Here is a 24665-nt window from a genome sequence, read left to right on the forward strand (position 1 = left end):
CGCGTACTCAGAAAACACCAAATATCCTCACTGACGTCACCAAAAATTTCTAGATTTTCACCAATACTTCGGCACTGTCCCGGCGGTGCCCGAATTTATAACTTGTGTTGGGCAAGGCCGCGGTCTAGACAACACGGAGTTTTCCTCCGGGGGCTTCCCCGGTTTCTCCGTGGCATCCCAACAATTACTCCATTCACACAGAGAAGAAGGCAATGGCAAACCACTTCTGGATCATCTGCCAAGAACTTTTATGAACAGGTCCCAGTCCGAGAAGAGGATGGAAGGATCCTGTTCATATGGACCTGTCGTCAGACAGAACACTAAATAATAATATAATAATAAAGCACATAATTTATCCAGTTTAGGAGGATGCACTGCTAAGATTTCCTCACGAACACGCTACTGACAAGCAGACAGAGTGGTTAGGTTAGGTTAGCATGACGTAAGGACTTCGTCACTGGTTAGAATCTTGTCTTTTCCGCAATCTACAAATTTATTTGTCAGTCTCTACTATTTTACGGCGTCTTCCTCTCTGATCACATATTTTGTTCTGCCTTGTTATAAACACAGACCGTTAAGTTGTGATTGCAAGTTAGAGCAGCATCTTTAAACAGCTACTCAGATACAACATTCGGAGGAATCCTGATGAGAAAGCAAAACAAATGAGGTGCTATACGAGCCAGGAAGAGAGACAGAAAACAGAAGCCAGAGCAATATCACTGTGGACCACGCCGCTGTGTAAAGCCCAGAGTTGTTACACTTAATTTTTGGCTAATTCCTGTGTTTCTTTTCTCCAGGACGCATATGGCGTGGCAAGACGAACTCTTAAGGTTTGTCTTATCTCGTTCTTACAGAAGAGTGTCCCTTCTTCCTGTACGCGCTATTCCTACCACGTTCCTACGACCGCTGTTGAAAATCCAAGCGAACTGGTGGTTGGGTCGACTAGACGGAGTGCCGTTGTTACCAGGAAAAGTGCGAATTTATTCATAGAGTCCCATAATGAGAAACTGTAAAAATGGACATTTACGCTGCGGGGCGGGAGGGTTTTATGTTTTGATAAGGGGAATAACATGCCATTTTTCAGTGCTCTGCGACAGGAGGGTGATGGTCCATTCCATGTTCCGGAAAAAGAGAGAAGCGGTTCTTTCCTTTTTATTTTTGAAGTGAGGAAAAAAGACAGAGAAACCTTTTGCAGAAAGGTAATCCACAGCCATCGTACTACGTTCCCCTAGAATGGGCGTACCGTGTGGTGTATTCAGGCTTCACGGACGACTGACTGGAGGATGGAAGTCGAGATCTTATCGATAGCTAATGCATAAAGGAACAGATCTGACCGAGCTCTGTTGATGCTCAAATCCCCACTGTAAATACATACATGAGGCTCACAATATTATCACACAATCTTGTGATGAATGGACGGGCTCACACTGAAATTATACGCTCAATTCTATATCCATATAATCACAGTAGTTAACACAGTACAGCCATTATCTCTACTAAAGACCCCTATTCATATATAAATACACGATATTGTGCGCGTGTTGCCTACCAAAAAGGCAACAGACGACAAAGATCATATACCATTAAATAGTAGACATTAGTCATGTTAGGAGCCATATAAGTGGGAGTTATTTTTATTTTAGTGTTCTGTCTGATGACAGGTCCATATGAACAGGATCCTTCCATCCTTTTCTCGGACTGGGACCTGTTCATATACGTTCTTGGCAGATGATCCAGAAGTGCTTTGCCATTGCCTTCTTCTGTGTGTGAATGGAGTAATTGTTGGGATGCCACGGAGGAAAACTCCGTGTTGCCTAGACCACGGCCTTGCCCAACACAAGTTATAAATTCGGGCACCGCCGGGAATCGAACCCGAGATCCCAGGATTACAAGGCCAGCGTTCTACTCGCGGTTTAAGTGGGAGTACCATGACATAAGTCTTAAGTATTGTTCCTTATTAACAATTACATAATCAGATTCTGAAGTTTGTCGTCAACGTTGAGAATAAAGATACACAAAAGATAGATGTTTTGAGGTAAAATATCGGCGCTTTGCAGGCAAAACTGAAAGAAGGACAACAAATAGTCTTAGGCAGAATAACCGGACTACGGGTCGAGATTTGAACCCATGACATCCAGAATACGAAGTAGGTGTGACAATAACTAGGCCGGAACATTCAGCAGTGATGGTCACGACTGATGAAACACCTCGGTGTTCACACTTTCTTCGTGTCCGACTCTTTGCCGAGCAAGTCCTCACAGCTGTATGATGCAATGCTGACTGCCATCCCCGAGGACCACACTGGCACCTGTCTCCAACTGTCATCTCACGATCAGACCCACCGCGCTCATATCCAGTAATATCTCGCGTGTTCGTCAGTCGAAAGACCCCGTCAAAGGTGACGACGTGGCATCATTTATATCAGTCACCACACGGTCTGCCTACTGTCGTAGCAAAAACATTGGTCGCCCACTAGCTAACTGCACGACTCGTTAACCTTTTACGTAAATATTTAAATTACGAACTCCGCGGAGTAGATTCCTTAATTGCAAGCCGAATTTATCATCCTTTTACAATTTAAAAACATTAATAATATTTAGTGACAAACAGAAATTATGAGAGTACAAATATGACAATATATAGGCCTGAAGATAAATTTATTTTAAGATAAAAAGATTTCTGTGATTATAGATCAATTCTACGTCGTGTTGAGCTTTGCATCTCTATTTTCCTTTTTGACATGAAACAACGGAAACGTCGCCCAGACAAACAATAAACACTTCTCCTTTCAAGATCGTTCCATAAAGCAAAGTTATGGAGATCAAACAGGCAGCCCATTAGCTGCTCAAGTTCTGAGAAATTTACTATGCAGGGGTGCACAATAGGCGATGATCGAAGGCTGCATTATTTATGTGAACCAAGGACTATCGTTATGTCAGGACCAATTTTTTTATTTCTCTGTTAACCCTTTCTTGGACAGTGGTAACTGGGTGCACCACCAGTTCTAATGGTCAGCGGCCACAGATTGCAACCTCTTTATTGTTTTGGACGGGTTGTGAGCATAAAGACCGGTTATTTACCTTACCTAACCTAACCTAACCTAACCTAATTTAACCTAACCAAACCTAACCTAACCTAACCTAACCTAACCTAATCTAACCTAATCTAACCTAACCTAACCTAACCAAACCTAACCTAACCTAACCTAACCTCACCTAACCTAACCTAACCTAACCTAACCTAACCTAACCTAACCTAACCTAACCTAACCTAACCCAACCAAACCTAACCCAACCTAACCAAACCTAACCTAACCTTCTGTCTTTCTCATTAAAATGTCCTCTTTTACTGATGGTGAAAGTCGGCCTTTATGTGCCTTTCTAACCAGTTTCATGCTTTTTATGTTTGATGAAGACCCATGTTTATCATAATCTATGACAGTGACTAATGTCACTGTTATTAAAGACACAAACCTAATTAATTCAATCTACAAGTTCCTTTGTAGCTTGACACTTCACACCCAACAGCTGAGTAAGGAATTCCCTGATGCGTGAAATTACAATGTTCATAACCGTGTTGACAAAAGCCAGCTTGTTGCATCCAGTCCATACCTTCACATCTGATGTGTTTAATATACATTTTAACAACAATATTCGTTCATGTCTTTACTAATTACTTCCAGCTTCAATTAAAACTGTCTATATTTTTCTGATTTCCCCAATGCTTGTTATATTCCTTGATTTAATTACGCTAAAAATATCACACGAAGGTTACTAACAAGGTCAGTCTCCATTTTGTAGTATTCTGCAGTCTGAGGGAAACCGCGAGTAGCTTTGAGGATTGGATGAATGTCAATTCATTGCCAACGCGTGATTCACGACGACCAATTCATGCGTACCGAAGTAATTATTGTAAGAGAGAGATACAACTTCGAAGCACCAATGCCTGAAAATGGCGTCCATCTATAACAGGCATACGAGTGTTCGATGCTGAGCACAGATAATTTCATTCTTCTAACACGAAGGCCTAGACGCTTCCAGAATCATAAAACCTGTAAGTACCCGTTCTCAGGGAAAACAGCTTTTCACACATCGCGGTTGAACTGCGGTGAGAGAAATGACGGAAAAAATACTAAAAGAAATAAGAAATGAAGACAGAATAAATTGAAGGGAAGAAGAACTTCATGTGTTAGTGCACGCGAACTGAGGTCATCATTAAAGTAGTAATAACTAAGTAACTCTCAAAAGTACAACGGCAGCATAAACTGACACCAGGCAATTAAACTTTCAACTGTCATTAATTTATCGATATTACTATAACAAATAATAGACTGTCTAAGAAATTTCATAAACATTAAAGTATTTGTTTAATTTTAACCGTCTAATCACAATAAAATATTTTATTAAATATTAAAATATTATTATTACAATTAACATTTAATATTTAAAATATTTAAAATATATTAAAATATATTAAAATGATGCTCTTTCTATCGAAATGTTCGATTTACAATTAGAGCATCAATTGTAAATCGAAAATTTCGATAGAAAGAGCATCATTTTAATATATTTTATTATATTTTAAATATTTTAAATATTAAATGTTAATTGTAATAATAATATTTTAATATTTAATAAAATATTTTATTGTGATAAGACGGTTAAAATTAAACAATTATAATCATCAGAATATGACACAACATTATCATCTCATTAAAGTATTTCTAAATTACAGATCTATGTATATTTACCGCTACTTTGGAAACGAGTCGTAACAGATTCTACCTGGGATATTTCTGTTGGTGGTATTGGTCAGCCTTGCACGCTACATTGTCAGACGGAAGTGATCAGGGGCTTTGCAATATTTAAAGATTATATTCCGGTATTATGCAGTCTGAAAATAGGGGAGACTGTGAATGACGAATTCAAAAGAATATCTAAAGAATAGGCCACGGTAAATTTTATGGTACTCCCAGTCATTTTGATGGACTGGGAAGACTTACGAAAAAAATTCAATCGGAATAATTTATCTCAGCGCCGAAAATCAGGAATTGATCTACAGAATACATGACAAGTAACCACTCTACAGTAAAACTGGGTAAACCACTTCAAGCGTCAGGCTTCCATCACTGATGCTCCAGTTTTCTTGAACCAACAACAATTCCACTGACCTCTGCACTCCCTGATAACCGGATTTGCCGGACAGTCAGACGGACTCGGATTATGTTTTATAGTGATGATTTATGTAATTCAGTCTCGGCTCCTTAAATTTTGGTAATATTCTATGAACAAGTTACGCAGAGATGTGACGACATTATTTTTTTATTTGTAGTGTTCTGTCTGACGACAGGTCCATATGAACAGGATCCTTCCATCCTTTTCTCGGACTGGGCCCTGTTCATATACGTTCTTGGCAGATGATCCAGAAGTGGTTTGCCATTGCCTTCTTCTGTGTGTGAATGGAGTAATTGTTGGGATGCCACGGAGGAAAACTCCGTATTGCCTAGACCACGGCCTTCCCCAACACAAGTTATAAATTCGGGCACCGCCGGGAATCGAACCCGAGACCCCAGGATTACAATACCAGCGTTCTAACCGCTAGACCACCTCATCTTATTATTATTTAGTGTTCTGTCTGACGACAGGTCCATATGAACAGGATCCTTCCATCCTTTTCTCGGACTGGGACCTGTTCATATACGTTCTTGGCAGATGATCCAGAAGTGGTTTGCCATTGCCTTCTTCTGTGTGTGAATGGAGTAATTGTTGGGATGCCACGGAGGAAAACTCCGTATTGCCTAGACCACGGCCTTCCCCAACACAAGTTATAAATTCGGGCACCGCCGGGAATCGAACCCGAGACCCCAGGATTACAATACCAGCGTTCTAACCGCTAGACCACCTCATCTTATTATTATTTAGTGTTCTGTCTGACGACAGGTCCATATGAACAGGATCCTTCCATCCTTTTCTCGGACTGGGACCTGTTCATATACGTTCTTGGCAGATGATCCAGAAGTGGTTTGCCATTGCCTTCTTCTGTGTGTGAATGGAGTAATTGTCGGGATGCCACGGAGAAACCGGGGAAGCCCCCGGAGGAAAACTCCGTGATGCCTAGACCACGGCATAAATCGTGAACCGGTCCATCAGCCTTCAAAGTCTCTGAAACGTCATGTCCAGCAACTTAATATTCTTGTTTGTAACACAATCATAATCAATGTCACTGGGGCTACAGACATCATTTGCTTGGAATCCTAAGGCCAGGTCAGGTTAGCCGATTTGAACAGAACGTACTTGAGCTACGTTGAAACCAAAAGGATTTATTTACAGATACAGAAAAGCCATTCAAGAGATGGCACGTGAAGTTGGAGCAGACTTCAGCACAAGAGAAGTTGCAGACCGAAGACATAAGTCATTCTTCAACAGATAACAGTTCCGACAGTGCCTCTGAGGCTCGCGAGATGCTGGTTGCGAACCAAAACCACTCAAATTGCCACACCCCTGCACTGCTTTATGATTCGTTTCGGTTCATCAAAGCATGAGTCTCTAATACTCGGCTGCAACTTCCGGTACTCATGTTTGTTTTCAATATAACAATGACGGATTGCTATGGTGTGGGGGGGGGGGGGAGACTTGCCATTTATCTGTTCCTTTTTGTGAACATAAAAAGAGTTACAGGCTGAAACAACCAGTCACTTTTTATCAGTGCATCCTTCCACAGAAGTGAAAAGCACTCATGAACGTGGCGCTGTGACGGGAGTGTCCCTTAACTCTACACACAAACATACGTACATACGCAAATATCTTTCACAACTGGACTCAGTTTGTGACACTTGAGTCCTGGAATCGACAATTCTGATCAGCTGTGGAGTCGCATTTGAAAAAAAATGTCTAGTGATTCAATGAAGGGTGCAGTAACCATGACTAGAACACAATTCGATACATTATCTTACTTCAGACACTAGTAAATAATCTTTCATTGCAGTTAAATGCTTCCTTATTATTTATTCTTGTACCGGATTCAACGTACTTTCCCTCGTCTAACAATAACAGTATAAGATTTCTGCAAAGAGTTAGAGCGGTTAGAACGCTGGCCTTGTAATCCTGGGATCTCGGGTTCGATTCCCGGCGGTGCCCGAATTTATAACTTGTGTTGGGCAAGGCCGTGGTCTAGGCAACACGGAGTTTTCCTCCGTGGCATCCCAACAATTACTCCATTTACACACAGAAGAAGGCAATGGCAAACCACTTCTGGATCATCTGCCAAGAACGTATATGAACAGGTCCCAGTCCGAGAAAAGGATGGAAGGATCCTGTTCATATGGACCTGTCGTCAGACAGAACACTAAATAAATAAATGATGGCCACGGTGGTCTAGCGGTTAGAACGCTGGCCTTGTAATCCTGGGGTCTCTGGTTCGATTCCCGGCGGTGCCCGAATTTATAACTTGTGTTGGGCAAGGCCGTGGTCTAGGCAACACGGAGTTATCCTCCGTGGCATCCCAACAATTACTCCATTCACACACAGAAGAAGGCAATGGCAAACCACTTCTGGATCATCTGCCAAGAACTTTTATGAACAGGTCCCAGTCCGAGAAGAGGATGGAAGGATCCTGTTCATATGGACCTGTCGTCAGACAGAACACTAAATGAATAAATAATTATAAATGGCTAACATAGTCCATGAAGTAGAGACTTTCTTGGGAAGCTAATAGTAGCTCAGGTAATTAATAAATTATCCTCCCGTCATGGAATCCTTAGGTTCATTATCGTGTTCTTAGGAGCCCACAAACTTTAACGCGATTCGAATTATGACTTAAGAAATTCGAAGCAATAGTACCAACCACTGCAAAACGATCTTCAGTAGACGTGCAGTGTGACCAAGAGTTAAATATCCCGGCCACCACACATTCGTCGAATTACTCTAAGAACTGAATTTAACTTCAAGTAGAACTGATTCTGAACTGTTTTCGTGCGTTTCTTGATGTATGTGTGTGTAAATCAGTTTCTGTTTGCGTGTCTTTGAGCGCAATGTCTCTTACTCCTGTCTTCCATAAAAAGATACTCTCCTAAGCATCTGTAAACGTTAGTGTTCTAGAGAAATTTCTGTCTGTCACTGCCTAAAATTCTGGACCAACAATCATCATTCCCTGAAACATCCGTCTGGCTTACAGTAATAATAACCTCTCAGGATATTTCAACTGACAAGCATCAAACGATCAAGCCACGCCCTCACTAATAGGCCTACTACGTAACACTACGACACAGCAGAACAGACTCTGATTTAGCGGAAAACTTTTTTCTGCCGTTTTGCCAGTGATTCATAATAATCGTGACAGATTCTTTATGTAACATTACCAATACCGCTCAGCACAGTCTCCACGTAGTCCTGATTTTATTCAGCCACTGAGAAGCCAGGCACGTGACTGGGTGTTGCTAAATAGACATTACCATACATTTCCCCTTGCGTTGGTGGGCCACGTACAACAATATGGTGTACAAAACACGAGTAGATCGATGCCCCCTCTTCTATAACGACGGCACAGTGGCGGATCTCGGAATGCGCACGTGCTCTCATGTACCCGTTCGTCATAAAACTAGCGTATTATTTTTTCTTTTGCAGGAATGACATTTGTTCTGACAACTGGAGTAATTTTTCTTGATGAGTTTGTATGAGACTGTCACTAAACTTCAGAGAGGGTCCTCAACTTCTAATTATTCTAACTTCATGCACGAACTTCGGGTTTCAGCTATTAGTCACGCTGTAGACTGTACGACGTTTCGGTAAAATTGAAATTACCGTGTTCAGGCTGGCAAACTTTGACGAAACATTTGAAGACATAACAATACATTATTTATACACTTTTACTTCTGTGCTATGCCCGGAAACATATCTGGAACCTGAATTACAGAGTTTTTTGGCTTTATCCAAAGTCTATTTTATTTGTTTTAAAAAATAGGAAGACCACTTTTCGAAGCCATGATCTGCATACGTTCTCAGGTGTCGGAAACAGCGTGGTCTAGGGTTAGATTAAAATGAGCTAATTTCAACGTCTCCTTTCACTTCCTCTGTAAGACATAATCAGTATATTATGTATAGAGTTTCGTTCGCGTTACAGATTTCGAATATACGAAATAATTCAAAGATGTCTGTCATCAGGAAGAAAGCATCGTATAGTTTAGAAGAAGCTTGCTAATTTTTCAGAGGTCCTTGATGTCTCTATCATATCCCTGATGATGGAGGCAGCAACGATCTCTGAAACGTCGGTGAACTTGTATCATCCTACACGGCGCTACAACCTAGAAGACAGCCATCTTTGTATTCATTACCTTGAGAAACTGCAATCGTACGGAACACAAATGCATTAACATATTTATTTATTCAGCCAATCAGAAAACAGTTATTCGGTTAAAGGACCAGTTAACTGTAACTCACTTTCTTCGTTCTGATACTACGTCTACGATCTATTAGCTTATTCAGGCCATCAATTAATATTGATATAATAATTCATTCACCGTCCATACACAAACTTAAAATGTTGTTAAAATTTACTTAAAATTACATAAAATTACATAAAATTACAACATTTTTTAGAATTAGATCTTGATACATTTCATATCAAGATCTAATTCTAAAAAATGTTGTAATTTTATGTAATTTTAAGTAAATTTTAACAACATTTTAAGTTTGTGTATGGACGGTGAATGAATTATTATATTGATTAAACACAAACATGACGCAGTTAATATATAAATTAATATTGAATTAATTTATCAGTGAAATCATTTATTCATTTATTCAATAATTCTATAATCTAATCGCTAATTGTTAATCTAGTCAGTCTTCAGTTAACCCGTCAATAAAAAGTCATTCATTCGGTGAAACATTTAATCTGTCATTCATTTAGTATTAATATATTCACTCAGTTAGTCGCTGATCATTTATTAATTTATTAGCTTGTTCAGTCGGTCAGTCAGTCTTCTTTACGATCCACCACGCAGACACCACTGACTGCGTCAATTTTTATTATACTTGTAGATATGATGATGTGTAAGGAAGGAAACGCTACTTCCTTTGCAGTGCGTGACGGATCATCAGGCCATACGCACTTCCGCTCCAGCTTCGTGTTAACAAAGGGGCAGGCATTGCTGAAACATCATTTTGATCGCAGTTTGTGTTTGCAGTGTCAGAACATCAATGCGACCATACGAAATGGATCTATCAGCCCCAGGCTTTCGACAGTAGAAGAATGTTCCTGTCGATGCGTCATAGAGAAACTGTTACGAAACCTAATGATTTTTAATGTATTGTTATTTTTACGTCGAGCATTTAGATTCAGTTAACTCTGTCATATTTTATGTAAACACATTAATTAAAAACAACGCAATTTGATTTGCAACTAATTTTTTTTGTTCAAAGATTTAACCTACTTTTAAAAATATTTAGTATTTACGTTTAAATTTTTAAACTGAACATCTCTTGCTTCCCCATCAACCCCGCAGATCGAGTGGCTTTGGAGGGAATTTGCGACTGCATTTAATAAGCAGTAGTGGACAGCCGAAAGGGGGTTAAAAACTTCTTGCCGCAAAATCAACATGTTACAAAATATTATATAGATTTGCTTATAATTTCATTGAGTTATCTCTCATAATTTCTAAAACAATGAAGAAATTTTCATGAAAGCTTGTATGACATCACGGGACTACTGGGGATCACAGATGAATTACTGCCGAATACTTCTAAAACGTTTGATAGAACTGCATCTTGCGATTACTAACACGGAGTACAGAGTGCACCATTTAAAATACAACAACCATTCATTAGCTACTAATGCTAATTAGGTAAAAATTGTTACTTTAAGTCTGGTAGGTCTGAACTGAAGAAAAATGGCATCATTAGTTCTTACCAGATATTCCTGTTTTAATAATTAACCACTTCGTATTTAAAATACATATATCTATGCTTGTAGAATAATATTTTATTCACGTCGTTGTCAGTAATTGGCTTATTTAATGTGATCAAGATCGGCGTTACAAGACATCTGCATTTATATAACTTTCAAGTATGTTGAACACGTCAATGCACAGGCTTTTGAGTGCAGAGAGACAGCTGTCCCACTCATGAATAGTCGCTGACAGTGTAACCGATGAGAAAACAGAAGGCAGTTCGAGTTTCAACTTTGACTCTTTTGAAGCTGTCATGTATTTGGGGTAGCGTAACTAAGGTACGTGAATAGGAATAGCCTCGTCTTCCCTCCGTTAGTTAACACAAGGACAGAGTCAGATTAATCTAGTAACTGACCCTAAGATTGACAAAACAGAATGCTCAAATTTTCTGGTTCCAAATTCCGAGCCACATAAACCTCGTAGGATCTGAGGTTGTAGTTGCGATATAGTACGAAGATGGCTGTCAGTCTACTTCATATGAAACCAAATCACACCATCGCAACACATTTCCCAAAGATGCTATTCCTTATTTTCTTCAAAGTCTATCAAGAATCAACTGCAGGACGATTATGATTTACCTGAACCAGAGAATATTTTCAAGTAGGTTTATACAATTTAGGCACATAGCTGAAGTCGTTACTTCCACCTCCCATTCCTGTAACCTAACCTAACCTAACCTAACCCAACCTAACCTAACATAACCTAACCTAACAACCTAACCTAACCCAACATAACCTAACCTAAACCAACCCAACCTAAACTAACCTAACCCAACCTGACATAACATAACCTAACATAACCTAACCTAACATAACATAACATAACCTAACCTAACCTAACCTAACCCAACCTAACCTAACCTAACCTAACCTAACCTAACCTAACATAACTTAACCTAACCTAACCTAACCTAAGATCCACGTTATTTATTTCTAGTTTTCCTAAGTAGATCTTTTTCAACATATCTCCCCTGTCTGTATACATCACCTCCTAAAGCTAAGTAGAATTACAGATTTCACTATCCTAAATAAATCACAAATTTCCTTGATTCATAGTATCGTAAATTGCATACATACGTAGATTCTTACGTCAAAACGTGGCAGTGGCTAATTTCTTTTCAAACATGTTCAAAGCATTCATTCCCCCCAAAGCAAAATTCCATGTTTTACACCCACACAAAGCAAATGTCAAAATTCTACGTTATACGTTTTTATTTTCCCATCTACAAAAACAACGCAGTCTCGTCACACGATGGCTTCGGTTATGATTCTGACTTTATTTGCCAAAGACATCGCATTAAAATGGATTTAATTAAGTTTCGTTCGGTATTTGCTGAGTGACATAGAGAAATATTCCAGTTTTGGGCGGGGCGTCCTCTTTGTCAGATTCCTGACGCATTTCAGATCTCTGTGTGTACGAAATGTTTCTCTTGCCCTCTCACCCTCTGTCAGTTTTCGACGAACAGAAGGGTGCCTTGCCAGAGAACAATAATAGTCTACTGGAGAACACAGACTGTCATTTGAATATGTCAATATTCTGGATGGCAGGTTATATAGTGGGGTGGCGCTTTCACGAGATACGAGTGGAACTAAGTTAACACAATATCACTTGCAATGTCGATGCTCTCTAGGGGCCTTAATTTGTCGCCACTCCATGCGAAATAGTTATCAAATATGCATGCAGGAGCAATGCTGTGTGTGTGTGTGTGTATAGTGAGGGTGGAGGGTTAACAAGGAAAGTTGGGTAAAAGGGTGGATGGGTGGAATTTGGGGAGAGGCATTACGACAATTCAATTCTGAATGAGCGACGCTTGGCGACAATTCGTATTACCTCCCATATTCCAGCACTTAACCTCACCACGTCATCACTTCGCTATAACACTCTATACAAATGGAGTTGTATGATTCTGAAAATTTAAACAATAAACTCTTGTTGATATTTATTATACGTGAACTACTTTTAACTATTTTAATTATCTTCTTAATCTGATCTTGAGTATTTATGTGGGCAGAATATATTTTAAGTTTCGTTGTTTGTGGCTACAAGTATCTAAGAATACACTGTACAGACTGTTCACAAATATAATATTAGAATTTAAATATCCCATTAATTCAGTCATAAAACACATTCCACATTTTAAAAATTTAGAAATTATTTTGAGCGTAACAGTATCGAACAAAGACGGAACATTACAAGTAATTAAAGATACAAATTTCAAACTTTATTATAAAGATTTCACATTTATTAAACGGAAGTGTCACTTAAGTGAAGGCAAATATTTCGCTGAGGTTCTTATGCCATATTTAGAAGTCGTCTAAAACATGCTGAAACATTAAATATTAAAAATTAATTCACGAGCAGCCCCTATATATTATGTTATATTTATTATAGAATCGGCTAAGGACAAGAATTAATAAGTGATTTAATTTTTACCTATAGAAAACCTTCGAATGAAAATCTGCGATAAAATGTTTATGTTTGAAGACTAATATAAAAGCGACAGATTGAACACAGAAAATTTTAATACAGGATAAGAAGCTATTGAACAAGATTTTTGAAGAATATAATGATAATTATAAAATGTTACATGGATACACAAATTGCAGCAGATAACGAGTCGATTGGATAAAAATATTTTAATAGTGCCCTTGAATTAACCATGGGTGTGAGCTGCCAAATTTTTCTTTTTTTTAATTACGAAGAATCACAGATTGAGCGTCCAATGTGTGGGATGGTTTAAGTTCACTGGAGCTGCAGCGGAATGGAGATTTCATTCGAAAACGGAAATGAATCTTTGGCTTATATCTTCATATTAATACACTGGCAGATATTAAAATATTTTAAAATTGTAATCATCAAACCAATCTCTTTCTACAACTTTCAATAAATTGTAGAAATAAATACGTTCATATTTGCTGAACACAAATTATTTTCAGGTTTGGTTTACAACAAATTTCTGCAGTGCAATCCCTAAAAATTTCATATCACGTTTTGTAATGTAAAAGATTTGGTTTGGGAGACTTAAAATTGTCTGTAGTTTTGAAATAATTATCACCAAGACTTTAATTTTACGTTATTAAAATTATTGTTAAAATTTTGAATTAAAATACTCACATTTCGTGACAATATCAAGAACAAGTGAAGTTTCAGCTGTCGTCCGTTAATCTTAAAGATCAAATCTTCATCTCATGATACCCAAGAACGGGGACTTCGCGTTTTACTTTATGCTAGACGTTAGGACGGGAAAATTTTTAGAATTTCAAAATTAATTAAAAGAAAAATATGTGTCATACTTGCAAACTAAGTTCATGTACTCAACTTTTCACCCCTGGTTTAACCCACCAAATTATTAACATACTCCACTGGACTGATGTTGTAGTGCGAGCAGATACACGAGGACAGAGATTTTTATTACATTTATGTAACAGGGGAGACAGATAATGACTTAACGGGGATTTGGAAATTGCTGATGTATTCATATTATTGTATGGAGACCAGCTGCTATACCAGGCGTTCAGATTTGTAGTGTGACTGAGCAGACGAACGTAGTTGGGGGGACGACATTAAGGATCACGGTGTTAGAAACACAAGAATGACTCTTAAGACTCAGTGGGCCTCGAGCCCAGAACTTCAGTCCACTGGCATCTTCGTACTCACACGGTTAATGAAACAAAGTTCAGACTAGTAGCCCTGATGATGGAGGCAAAAAGGACCTCTGAAACGTTGGTAAACTTCTATTACCAGACTGCGCGGCGCTACAACCCAGAAGACACCATCTTCAGACTCATCACCGATAAGACCTCAAATCTTACTGAAGAAGCTGGCAGTTCATCAGCCGACGAAGAAATCCTCAGTCTTCTATGGAACCAAGTTTTATTTCCGTATTCACAAAACCGTATCCAGAGCCAGTAGCATCCAATCCAAAAATTACATCATATTTCTTTAACACCTGTTTAAATATTATCCTTCCGTCTACGAGTACATCTGAGGTTAATCGACTGGAATATTAAAGATTAGGCTGGTTTCACATCGGTTTGTAATGACAAGACATTCTTAGACAAGACGTCAAAAAAATCTAGAAGATCAGTCACCAATGAACACGAAGATGGGAACACGATACAAAAGAATGGGGTTAATTTTATGGACGCACTTATATTTGGGGTTTTAGTGCAAGAAAGACACACAAAGGAAGGGGTACTGGGTTCATTTATTTGTTCGTGTTCGGTACCTTAGAAAAACTAATTTCTCCGGAGCTCTGACTGAGAGAATTTTTAATGTTGATGATAATTGAAATTAAATTTTTATTTGAATGCGATGCAACATAAGATTCTTCGGAAAATATCGTTTAGATTTATTGCATGCTCCTGAACCAAGTGGTCCTTCCTGATTCTTTACAAATAATTCTGAAACCGACCAAATTTTGTTTACAACTGTTCGCTCGAAAGTAAAAAAAAAAAAAGATTAAATTCCATCTAAATACTATTTATCTTAAAGATTAATTAATTTTATAATTAAATTATTAAATGTCGCCACATCGTGTAATTATGGCCTATTACATATTTATACATGTTAATTTGACAGTTTAATTATTTAAGATAAACAAAGGATGAAATATTCTTAATTCTGTTTATATTAAAACGAGTATTTGTAACTGAAGTGTAATTTATCACGCATATTTCCCATTTCTGTGTAATACATTAAACCCTTCTGGAGACTTATCACAAGATAAATAATAATGCAACCTATCACGACTAAACAGACTTGCTTTGTCTTATCTAACCAGTATGAGAAGAGCCTTATTCATTGCCTATTAGCCCAGTGTTATTACCGTAAGTATTTAAATTTTAAATAATTTCGGATAAAACGCCTAGAACCATGCACAAGACCTGGGTCTGAACTTATATAAATAATTTCCTCCCACGTCATGACTCTGAAAGACACCACACACCCTGGCAGCCTCATCCTCCCACCTCACACCCTGACGATAATTGCAAAATTGATTGCATAAAGTGGAATAGAATTGTAATTCCTCGAGGCATTGGTCCCCCAAAGAGATATGTAAATGAGAGCAACAAGGATATATCGAGAAGATTTTTTGTTGTTGTTGTTGCTGCAATGTGACCCCTCAGTTCAGAACTTTCTAGTAAATATTGGAGAAGGGACAGGAAAGTAGGCAGACAGTGTGTAAGAATGACATGTCCCTTTATGATCCGGACAATAGCTCTAAGGGAGTGGACAGACGAAGGGCGGCGTTATAGCGCGGGCTAAGTCCCATGTGGCCGAGTGCAGATATAAATGGGGGCTGTGCGATTTACCGTAGCTTCGACACATAAATTGACGTCAATGAGTTATTCTTCCAAAACTGGAATGACGGAAGAAATATCAAGCGAGAATTCGATTTAATAAACCAAAATTCTTTAAACTGGTGTTTTCCTTTATACGATTTATGTATCGCTTTCTCAGAACAGAAGTTTTAAAAACGAAATCTAGGTTAATGAGTTGCAGACTGGATGCATCTCGAACAGGACTTGGGCAACAAGTAGAGTTTATTTGAAATGGTAATAAACCTAAGTTTATCATTAACAGGTAGAGGAATTTTGTGGATAGCTTAGCGACGATTAGCTTCCGAATAAAGACAATTACCCAGTTATTTTATTCCACAGTCGCAGTGTTGCAGAATTATGAAGCCTCGGTGTTTCGTATACAAATGCACTTGACAGTATCTGAAATTAGTTAATTTTGTTACAAGCTAGACTGTACCTAAATTAGACTACCAGTACAAATATATATATATATATACATAAATTATTCATACTTTAACCCAGGGGTGGCTAACCCGTGGCCCGCGGGCCGCATGTGGCCCGCCTTGAACATTTTTCCGGCCCGCGAGATTCATCACACTTTTACAAAATATATTTATTTTATAATGGCCAAAGTAGTGAAAACCAATGTATTAAAAAAAATACATTATTTGTGCAACCATATATTCAAAAATTATCTGTCGAAATTATGAGAAAAAATTAACTTTGATTTTAAAATAATATTCTTGCGAATATATGACAGATATTGCCTGTTTTATTCATGAGTTTACAGTTATGAGTTCGCAGAATAATTAATATGGGGATATATAATTTTATATGTGGCCCGCGGAGTTATGATGCATTTCCAAAGTGGCCCGAAAGATCATTTGGGTTGGCCACCCCTGCTTTAACCATTAAAACTACAAGTATAAATAAAGAGATATATGTTAACTGCTTTGTATCTCTCAAATCAAATTTCTAAAAAATTTGATACACGTAAATTTACACCTGTACAAAACAGTGACTCAGTTTATGGCACGCAAAACCATTTCAATATGGCTACCACTGCAAGAAGCTGAGGATATTTTCCTGCAGATCCTGTGATATAAACGTCCAGCTGCAACGAATAACCCGAGCTAGCATGAAGTGTATTAACTCCGCCCTCTTGGGGTATAAATTCTGGCAATAAATTTCGATATAGGGAGCAGTTAACGTGTGTGCAGTTGACAACTTTGCCTAGAGAAGCGAGCCTCCGACTTTATGGGGCAAAATTGTAGCATTTCAGGGTAGAGGTAACTAGAGAGACATGGATAAAGTTAGATACTGAGAAGGATGTGGAATGGGGGAGGAGGAGGATGCAAAATCCCACGTTGGCTGCTAAAACAGAATGAGGAAAGTCATTAAATAAAGAAAAGAGAAGAATATAAAGGCGTTGGGAGGAAAATGAGTACATGAACTAAAGGAACAAGGGGAAGGGAGAAATAACTTCATAAATATGCAATTTTCTTTTGCCGAAAAGTTCAGTATAAAATAAAATGTATAAAATTACGTAATTCTTAATAGCTACGGAAAGTCCGGACAAAACGAAAATTCTATACTTCTGTTCCCTCGAAAACATGTTCATTCCAGAGAAAATATATGCGATGCATTTTAATTTTATAAAAGTTTACTAAAAATTAATATGATTACGTAATTTGAATATTTATAGATAATATAATTGCTGATTTTATTTTGTTCACAAGAAATCGGAAACAACTTGAGAGTTGCAGAAAATTAAAATAGCCTCCTCGAAGTCTCTCACTCCAGGTTATAACACACAAATTTACATAAACCAACTACTTTTATCATTAATATTATTTCTGTTTGTTTAATTCACATTTCCAAACGCGTTTCGGCTCCGTGAAGCCATCGTAAGTGACTGTGAGCTTACATACGTGATTGAAAGTTATAAGAGAATGTAATATATAGTAATCATTAAGCATAATTATTAGAAGACTGAATCACAATAACATTAATGTGTAAATTATAGATGGTTTTCCTCGGTCACTCCAGGGAAATGACGAGATAGTACCTTAAATTAGGCCACGACGTCTATCTTCAATATCCTTTTCAATTTAATATTTACTATCGTCTTCTCATTCGACGCTATATAATGTGAGATACTGAAATATCATCGTTAAATAAACTGTAAATAATTATGTGTCATGGAAAATTGTTGTTTTGACTTCTCGCGTGTTGTTACGCACTGACTTAATAAATTAATATTGTTGTATAAATCAATTTATTTGTATTTGACAACAGTTATTTGAGAGTTATGTCAGTATTGTGCAAACATTTTATATTGTTACTACTTACTGATGTTACAGAAATATTTTTCCCCCAATTTCCTTTTAGCAAATTCGGTATTCAAAAATTTCCACTTGTGTACATTAGGTCGACTGTGGAGTACTGTCTCTTTCTAACTGCACTACTCCCTTCATTTTACCTCATTTAAACCAACCACAAAAGTTTTATTTTAAAGGGCCGCGCTGTCAAACTGCCCTTTGGATAGAACAATGTGAATTAAGATGGCTGTCTTCTTGGTCGTAGCGCCGTGTAGTCTGTTAGAAGTTTACCAGCATTTCATAGGTTCTTGCTGCCTCAATTATCAGTAATTAAAACGTAATAACTCATAACATTAGCGATGAGCTTACGCCGCGAGTACCAGTGGCTTAAATCAGTTGTAGGACTGACGTTGAGTTTGTCTGCCATTTATCTTCATCAGTGAGGAGACTTGTACAAAAATGGTTATGTTATTAAGAACAAACTTGCACCAACAGTTGTCTTCTACCGTAGATTCAGATATTTCTCTTAAGACACTCATAAATGTTACGAAATTTGACTTATTTGATTTTAGACCAAAGTTTATCACTATCTTGTACTAAAATAGACAGAGATGTGAAATCTGTTCGGCATCTTCTTACGATACTTCGGAAGGCCCAGAAAATATTTCAACAAAACTGTGTCTTCATTAAAAAGTTTAAATCTCTGTAAATGATCGTTGAAGTTCAATGCTTCTGACATACTGACCGCTATTTTTCTTGTGTTTACTCATTGCCCTGAACATGGAAGTACCAAGGACCTTCGAAACGCTGGTAAACTTATACCAAACTGCATGGCACAACCGAAAACAACAGTTTTTTTGTCAACGTAGACAATTTGAAATCTTGGAAACATTTATATGATATATTTCAGAACAGACTAGTCGACCCGAAACCAATAGAATCAAAATTCGACGCAAACTTCAAAACTGACGCCGGCGTCGAAGTCTGCTCCCACGACGACCAAGAAGTAAATTACATATATATTTTATTTAGTGTTCTGTCTGACGACAGGTCCATATGAACAGGATCCTTCCATCCTTTTCTCGGACTGGAACCTGTTCATATACGTTCTTGGCAGATGATCCATAAGTGGTTTGCCATTGCCTTCTTCTGTGTGTCAATGGAGTAATTGTTGGGATGCCACGGAGGAAAACTCCGTTTTGCCTAGACCACGGCCTTGCCCAACACAAGTTATAAATTCGGGCACCGCCGGGAATCGAACCCGAGACCCCAGGATTACAAGGTCAGCGTTCTAACCGCTAGACCACCTTATCTTATTATTATTTAGTGTTCTGTCTGACGACAGGTCCATATGAACAGGATCCTTCCATCCTTTTCTCGGACTGGGACCTGTTCATATACGTTCTTGGCAGATGATCCAGAAGTGGTTTGCCATTGCCTTCTTCTGTGTGTGAATGGAGTAATTGTTGGGATGCCACGGAGGAAAAATCCGTGTTGCCTAGACCACGGCCTTGCCCAACACAAGTTATAAATTCGGGCACCGCCGGGAATCGAACCCAACACCCCAAATTGTCTTGCGGAAACATGAAACCCTACTTACAGCATCACAGCCCACATTTTGGGAATACGAGAGAACGAGCAGACAACAGAACCACAAAATTTCGGAATAGAGGAAGTGTTTTGTCGAATTCGTTTCAAGCAAAATGAAGAATCTATCACAATTTGTACGTGATACGACGTTACAGGGAAGTTCAGGTAGATTGAGTCTTTTCGTAGACCCAACGCTGTTTAATAAAGCAGACAATTCAATACTTCCTGTCTCTATTATTTTCGTAAGTCTTTGTAGCTATAGGCAAGTCCCAATTCGTTTTATCAAAGAGATGCTTCACTAGAAAATTCCAATACATGTCTTAATGCAAGTCAGGAGGACATAATTCGAAATTTTAACAGCTCTTTTAAAAATACAATTTCTCCTGATGTTTCTTTTGTTATTGTTCGATACCAGTTTCTCTTATAATCCATCCCTAAATCGTCAGTCTTCCTTTATTTTCCTCGAAACATCTGTTGTTAACATCCATCAGCGGTTCATTTGCTATCCGCTCTCACTCACCCCAACTTCTGTTCGCTAAACTGTTTCGCCCGCCTCAAATCTAATGATTTTTCTGCTATCCTCCTCCAACCTAACCGTAGCAAAATGTTTTATTTTCTCTTTTAAAGAAATTCCATGACTGACGAATTAAGCGTACCGGTTGCTTTGTTCTTATACTTTGCCAACAACAACGCATGGGTTCACGTTCCAACAGTCTGGTGCAGGAGATACAGTGCGTAGTTCAATTGTAAGAGTCGTGATATCAGAACACGCTTGAAGCTTAAATAAATAATCGAAATGAAACATGGAGAATAAGAATTTCGTCAAATACCGAATTTACCATAAATTTTCGTGTTTTACTTTAAACCAAAACTTAAATTAGTAATAACAATCCGTTCATTTACAGAACCACCGTCACGACTGTTGGATCATACGTTATTTAACGACGTTTTATCGACAACAACGTTTACGATGCCACAAAATTGCTTTAGGTGTAATTTAAGTGATTCAAAACAAAGCTGTCGTGATTAATAGAAATGTACCATTGAGTAAAACCACGATTAATATCAGTTACAGTAATCTATTTCCCAACTTAGGTTAGAAACGATCAGTGTCCAGGTATGAAGTTAGTTCGATGAAAAACCGACTGATGTGAGATATTGGCATCAATTACGAACTGTGCAAACCAAATTTTATTCAATATATATTCTTCCAACATGTATTCTCATCATCACAGAATTGATCATTTACCATTAAAATATTCTTACGTAACATAAAAATATATTTCTAAAACGCGAAAAGATTCTATAAACTATAACAACTCTAATATTTATTTTAAACATTTTATTTAATTTTTATACAATTTAACTATAATTATGTAAGGACAAACCATTAAAGCTTTTACTCATTTAATTTATCAGTAACAAAGCATATTAATCCTCTGCTGGCTGCTTATGAAACAGCCGAGCATTAGATCCAATAAGGGATTCAAAATCAGAATATTCTAATTGGCATATTTGTTCTCGAACACGTAGCATTTGTGACGTCAGAGTTTGAAGGTCTAACGCGTAATAATTAGTGATAGTGGCGACTGAATATGGACTGGTGGGTGTTGAGTGTAAATATTATGAGGCTGGAACGTGCGCTTTGGACTGAAACTATGTCCCACATTCCATTGAATGATGTACCAGCCTTGGACAGGCATGATTATACCAAACGTGTGTTGCACCTCAATTGATTTTACACCATAATTATGTGTAAACTCCTGTTCTCATTGGTATGATATCGATGCCTTCTTAAAGTTGATACTTTAAGACTGAGCTAAGTACGTGTTACATACACAAATCACCACAAATAAACAAATTCTAAACTTTTAATTCAGTAAAATCTTTCAAACTATTTTCAGTGGCTTACGACTTGATAATAACTTATATGTGAAAAAAGCACACTGAATGTATTACTGCCAAATTAAGTTCAGCATCCTTTGAAATGAGGTCGATTATATCACTCTTGAAGACAGATACTTTAAAATTATACTACATTACTTGTTTGTGTTCGATCATGTCACGCGGAGTAACGTTCTTTCGAAATTAAACAGACAGAAAATTTATTTAAAATATAAAAGTGTTAGAACAACGGCAGATTTTAAAAGTAGTCTCTTGATGACAACCATTTAAAAAAAAATTAATATACTTTCATTTGCAAGAAACTTTTTGGTCGTTACTGTAGTACATTGTGGTTACACTGAAGGATTTATGGTATGTAAATAAATTCTGTTCTCTTCTGTTAATTCCCATCAGCATTAGAATACCATGTTTTGACAACATTTGTTGTGCTAATACGTTTTCATCTTTCTGCTAGTCAAATGCTCAGTAAAATATTGTTTACACGACAATTATAATGGATACTTTTCAAGTTACAGGCAACCTTAATAAAAAAAACTGTATTAAAATATGTTACATTTTACTGAAAGCAAAAGCCACCAGTATTGATCAGAAGGCAATATATGGGTAAAGTACGCTACGCTGCACAATGTTTTTATATATTTGACGCCGCTAAAATATACGGAACTGGGGCCCATACCCCCTATAATACTTCAGATGTAATCCATATCTGAGAATTTATAATTCAGTCACCACACAAATTAGCCTTTACAGCAGAGCATCTGACATGTTATGCAAATCAAATTGCTTCATCTAAAAATAACGTATGCAAGCCTACAACACGAACATTAACATACAATTCTATAAAATGAACATACATTTAACTACAAATTCCGAATGTGAGATATTTCATAAATATTTCTGCAATAAAATGTAATTCCGTCACTACAGCACATTTGTTGTAATTACATTGGAATTAAAACAAAGCCTTACCTTCATTGCAGAGGCCTGATGTACCATGGTTTCATTACGTCAGAGAGGTTATGTTCTTGATAACTTATAAAATCATGAGATCATGTTCGTGAGTTTAAACCACTTGAAACACTTTAGCATAAAACACGTACACAGTAGTCACTAAAATAAACACAAAGTATAAATTCTTTTATAATAAACAATTCAATTCAAAACTTGTTTTATCCACTTGGTATTAAACTGATTAGAAACAAAGCGAACTGAGGAACCGCCTAATCGACACAAAGAGTAGTCACACGCTTGGCAGAAGAACTTTCCAGTATTGAAGGGGAGGATTTGGTTGCTGGATTTGTCATACTATGACAATTTCAGGCTGAGTTATAGACACTACCGCTCCCGTTCTCTGTGCAGGAAAGAGAAATGAAGACGCGGTTATTCATTAGTGAAGCGGTTATGATGATGACCTTGAAAACATGCGGCCATTCGGTGTCAGTGGTAAGCAAGAGTTGAGCTCGATCGTGGGAACTTTCCCAGCAAAACATTGCATAGTACACAGGTCCCTCTGAGCAGTTAAAATAGTACATATACATAGCACAACACATGAAATACGTCGTTGATGAATAATCGATTTATTCTCACTGTAAAAACATGTTACATAAAGTTACAGAGATAAGATTTTATTCCGGAATTTCTACTTATGTTGATTTGACATTTATCTAAATTAAAAGCTAATTGTGTCTACGCTAATCGACTGTGATGATAATTAGTTCTACCAATTTTCAAGGGCGAGTCCGTGGCTAGAGCTACTTTAATGTAATCGTTTTGTTACTGATTCATATGACTTTTATTCGAGTAGAATTTTACTTAAGTCGATTTTTTTGAAAAAAAACTGTAATAACGAGCATTTTACTTCGAATTTCATCTTCTGTTGTGATAACTGTCTAGTATATTTTATAACTCCATCGTAATACGAATTTATTCTGTAACACGTTTCTAACCAGAGGAACAATTATTATAAAGGTGTTTGTTATAATAATTTTGAACAAACTTTTATTGGACGTTAATAATTGCCCGTCAGTTTATAGCCTACGATATTTCGTAAGAGAATATTAAACGTCACAATTACCGAATTAAAAATTTAGAATAAATGACACGGCAAACGTACCAGAATTTTACGTGTTTCTTATATTTCTTAACTTGTTAATTCTGTCCAATTTATAACATTCTCTGGTACTTCTTAAACATTTAATTTAAAATGCTTCTATTTTATGAATAATTTTATTCCTGTAATTCAAATTTCATTTCCATGTAAAAGCGTAGGAATTCCATCCACTTTATAAAATTTAAACTTATTCTCAATATATGAATTGATTTTGATTTCACAAACATTTTCACACTACGTGCCACATCCTAAATAAATAAAATGGGAATTTTGTTGTAATTGAATTTAATAGAATTAAACTACAGCGGATTAGATATTTTCCATGACAATCCTTTATGGGGCTACGAGAATTAATTAATATTAATAGTTAGTTCTTGAGACAGAAGCTTAGATTTCCGCGTCTAGGCGACCATGAGCTCGGTTGTTCAATTTTGTTGGTACTGATTATCCAATCAACTCGTTAAATACTAATTTTGAACATAGCAGTTCTG

General features: G+C 37.3%; 1 long non-coding RNA gene across 1 annotated transcript in view; it reads right to left on the bottom strand.

The window, feature by feature from the left end:
* Nucleotides 1-23428, bottom strand: part of LOC110841562 (uncharacterized) — a 188548-nt gene extending 165120 nt beyond the window's left edge. The window contains exon 1 of the long non-coding RNA XR_002547227.2: nucleotides 23034-23428. This is a non-coding gene — a long non-coding RNA (uncharacterized LOC110841562). The remainder of the gene's footprint in view (nucleotides 1-23033) is intronic.
* Between the last annotated feature and the right edge of the window lie 1237 nt (nucleotides 23429-24665).

Source organism: Zootermopsis nevadensis, unplaced genomic scaffold, assembly GCF_977971745.1.
Source record: "Zootermopsis nevadensis isolate Lab colony 2312 unplaced genomic scaffold, Znev_1.0 Znev_ptg000022l, whole genome shotgun sequence".
NCBI classification, from domain to species: domain Eukaryota; kingdom Metazoa; phylum Arthropoda; class Insecta; order Blattodea; family Termopsidae; genus Zootermopsis; species Zootermopsis nevadensis.